The following is a 4,452-nucleotide window of genomic DNA, read 5'->3' as shown; positions in this document are numbered from 1 at the left end:
TTAGCCTGAACCCTTCAGGCAAACGTCATTTTGCCGAGCACCCCCTGCTTTGCTGAGAGCCTGAGATCCTTTATTTCTCACTCGGGAAAGCCTCTACTGAACAACCAGAGCCCGACGCGTGGCACCTTTGCCGAGCTTGGTTCTCGCCTATGTCCTCTTTTGCAGAGTGCAGTACTCGGCAAAGCTTCTGCCAGCTGGTTTTTTTATTAGTTATTCATAGCCCTGAGTAAAACACATTCGTAACAATTATATCACTGCCCGCATATCACAAATAGTACCACATCACAGGAAAATCACATGCATTCATCATAAGATCACCAAAGCATCATATGTGGTCCACACAAGCATCATAACAACTGACAAGTACTCACTGAACCCCAAATGTGACCAATTTATGTTACATATGATGAGATGATAAATGCAACACCATAATTTGGACGAACGGGACAAAGATTGTCAAGTTCTTCAGCTCATTCCACCTGATCTGATAAGAACCCTTGCCTACTTCATGATTTCTCTTCTCTTTGAGCACATACTTGGAGTAATCATCCTCTCCCTCCTCCCTAGTATTAAACACTTTGCAGCTTGCCATGAATCGTAGACTTCTGGATATCTACCTGACTACACCACATACCACTTCACCAACAATGGAAGGATAACATGATTTCAAATATGTGCAAGGATTAAGAAAAACTTGAGCTACATAAGTGAGGGAGTCCTGGACTAAGGGGTCCTCGGGCGTTCGGTCTGTTATCCATGGGCCGGACTAGTGGGCTGTGAAGACATGAAGACCGAAGACCATACTCGTGTCTGGATTGGACTCTCTTTGGCATGGAAGGCAAGCTAGGCGGCTAACTGTGAAGATTCCTTCTTATGTAACCGATCCCATGTAACCCTAGATCTCTCCGCTGTCTATATAAACTGGAGAGCATAGTCCGGATAGGACACATTCATTACCATATACACATAGGCTAGGCTTCTAGGGTTTAGCCATACGATCTCGTGGTTGATCAACTCTTGTAATACTCATATTCATCAAGATCAATCAAGCAGGGAGTAGGGTATTACCTTCATAGAGAGGGCCCGAACCTGGGTAAACATCGCGTTCCCCGTCTCCTGTTATCATCGATCCTAGACGCACAGTCGGGACCCCCTACCTGAGATCCGCCGGTTTTGACACCGACGTTGGTGCTTTCATTGAGAGTTCCACTATGCCGTCGACAAAGGATTCGATGTCCCCTTCGATCGTTAGTAATGGCGCCGTTCAGGGAGAAACCTTCCTCCCTAGACAAACCTTTGTGTTCGGCGACTTCATACTGCGGGCGAACTCGCGTGGCCATCTGGAGCAGGTCGACAGTCACGCCCCTGACCATCAGGTTAGATCTGGAAGCTTGAACTGCGTCACGGATACCTGCGGAGACTTGATCTCCGATGGATTCGAGACTGCGGCAGTCGCTCCCCCTCTCTCCAATGAACATGACTTAAATCTGTCATCGGATCAGACCCATGAGATAGATCCTGTTGCTGCAACGGCCTTAGGACCGAAGCAGACCATGCCCTTCGAGGCCACAAAGTCCACGGCGTTGGAGCTGCACACGGACTCGACATCCTGCAATATTTGCGTCAGTGGAACCCCGGACTCGTTTTTGGCTACACGTTCCAGATCAGACGCGCCTGTGGACACCAAGCTGGATCGGTTATCTATTTCCGAATTTAGCGCTGCAGAATTCTTCCAGCACTCGCCTTTCGGTGACATACTAAATTCTTTAAAGAACTTATTCTTGGAGGACGACTCACAGCCGAACTATGTTCGGGTCGAGCTAGAGACGGATGACGAGGAATTTTGCTTCCCACCCGCCACCCACTTCATAGCCACTGTTGATGGCTTAACCGACGTGCTTGACTATGGCTCCGAAGATATCGATGGCATGGACGACGATGCCGATATGGAGCAAGGCCATGACCCGCCATTCACCGGACGTTGGACGGCTACCTCTTCGTACGACGTGTACATGGTTGATACACTCAAAGGATCTGGCGACGACAACGAAGAGCCAGATGTGAATAAAACCTCCGAGACGCAGTCCAAACACCGACGCCCTAAGCGCCGTTCTAAGCCTCATCGCTCAAAGGACGGCAACACCGGCACCGGAGAGAATAGTGCTCCAGACGACGCCGAAGACAATGAAGACCCCGTCGGAGCTGCATCGGAACAGGAGGAGCATGACAACAGGCAGGACAACCCTGACGAACAGGACATAGAAGATGACTCGGAGGACGACAGCTACCGTCCACCCTCCGAAGAGGAGACAAGCCTCGGCAACGAAGACTTCATCGTGCCTGAGGATCCTCTTGAGCAGGAGCGCTTTAAGCTTCAGCTCATAGCCACAGCAAGGAGCCTAAAAAAGAAACAGCAGCAGCTTCAAGCTGAACAAGATCTGCTCATTGACAGATGGACTGATGTCATGACAGCCGAAGAATACGGCCTCAGGCACCCAACAAAGATCTACCCGAAACGCAGACTGCTACCTCAATTCGACGAGGAAGCACCGGAGCACACATCTCCCTTGCATAATGCGGAACGACCACCACGTGATCGGGATAGGGCGGCTGACTGGCCACCCCGCAGCCGGGATAAAGCGGCAACTCAAGCCGAACAGTAGCCTGCCCCACCACCTCGTAAAATAGAGACAGAAGAGTTTGGGGTCACACATATGACCTCCGGCAGATCCTTGACGATAGAACAAAACATACAAGATCGATCTACGGATCGCGAGGGCGTGCCTCGAGGCACGACAACGGCTACCTATTCGGACGTGATAAATCTAACCACGCCCGGGCCGAATACCGCAGACGGACTCCGTCAGAGCTACACCACGACGCGGCCCGATATAGAGGCGACGCACACCCTCTATGCTTCACAGATGAAGTACTGGATCACGAATTCCCCGAGGGGTTCAAGCCTGTCAACATTGAATCATACGACGGCACATATCCATATGGCTCGAGGAGATGACCTCCACGCCATTAAATACCTCCCACTAAAGCTCAAAGGGCCAGCTCGGCACTGGCTCAACAGCCTACCCGAAAACTCTATCGGCAGCTGGGAGGACTTGGAGGAAGCCTTCATGGACAACTTCCAGGGAACGTACGTCCGGCCACCAGACGCCGATGACTTAAGCCACATAGTTCAACAACCCGGAGAATCTGCCAGAAAATTCCAGACTAGGTTCCTAACTAAAAAGAACCAGATCGTTGACTGTCCGGATGCCGAAGCCCTAGCGGCCTTTAAGCACATCATCCGAGATGAATGGCTCGCCCGCCACCTCGGCCAAGAAAAGACGAGGTCCATGGCAGACCTCACGGCACTTATGACCCACTTCTGCGTGGGAGAGGGTAGTTGGCTGGCTCGCAATACAGACACAACCAACGAAACAGGCCCCTCCGAGGCCAAAAGCAGCACCGGCAAGCTCCGGCGCAACAGACACAAACGCCGAAGCAATGGCGACAACACCGATGACACTACAATTCACGCCGGATTCAGTGGCTCCAAGTCCCGCCAACGAAAGAAGCCCTATAAAAGGAGCAGCGGAGGACCATCCAGCTTGGACCGCATACTCGATCGTCCTTGCCAGATACACGGCACCTCAGACAAACCGGCCAGCCACACTAACAGAGATTACCGGGTATTCAAACAAGCTAGATAGATAAACAGTGGAGATAAGGAAGGGGAATCATAGAGCGAGGATGATGACGAAGAGCCCCGGCAGCCGAACACCGGAGGGCAGAAGAAATTTCCCCCTCAAGTCAAAACGGTGAACATGATATACGCTACGCACATCCCCAAAAGGGAGCGTAAGAGAGCACTTAGGGACGTTTACGCGCTAGAGCCAGTCGCCCCAAAATTAAATCCGTGGTCATCATTCCCGATCACCTTTGGCCGTCGAGATCACCCAACCAGTATCCGCCATGGCGGTTCAGCCGCACTAGTCCTTGACCCAATTATCGACGGGTTTCACCTAACACGAGTCCTGATAGACGGTGATAACAGCCTCAACCTGCTCTACCAAGACACAGTGCGGAAAATGGGTATTGACCCCTCACGACTCAAATCAACAAAGACTACTTTTAAAGGAGTCATACCAGGCGTAGAGGCCCATTGTACGGGCTCAATCACGCTGGAGGTGGTCTTCGGTTCCCCGGACAATTTCCGAAGCGAAGAGTTAATCTTCGATATCGTCCCCTTCCGCAGCAGCTATCACGCGCTGCTCGGACGAACGGCATTTGCTAGATTCAACGCAGTGCCACACTACGCTTATCTCAAGCTCAAGATGCCCGGTCCACGCGGCGTCATAACAGTGAATGGCAATACGGAACGCACCCTCCGAACAGAGGAGCACACCGCCGCCCTAGCAGCAGAAGGACAGAATGGCCTTCTCAAGCAGCACCATA

At 51.6% G+C, this 4,452-nt stretch overlaps 1 pseudogene; it reads left to right on the top strand.

Annotated features, from left to right (window-relative positions):
- Positions 1 to 1,232: 1,232 nt before the first annotated feature.
- On the top strand, positions 1,233 to 3,707 carry LOC147967159 (uncharacterized; annotated as a pseudogene).
- The last annotated feature ends 745 nt before the right edge of the window (positions 3,708 to 4,452 follow it).

The sequence above is a fragment of the Triticum urartu genome, chromosome 6A, assembly GCF_056163025.1.
Source record: "Triticum urartu cultivar PI428250 chromosome 6A, HENAU_Tu73, whole genome shotgun sequence".
NCBI classification, from domain to species: domain Eukaryota; kingdom Viridiplantae; phylum Streptophyta; class Magnoliopsida; order Poales; family Poaceae; genus Triticum; species Triticum urartu.
Note: the sequence above shows the minus strand (reverse complement) of the source record. Positions and strands in the feature narration are given on the sequence as shown.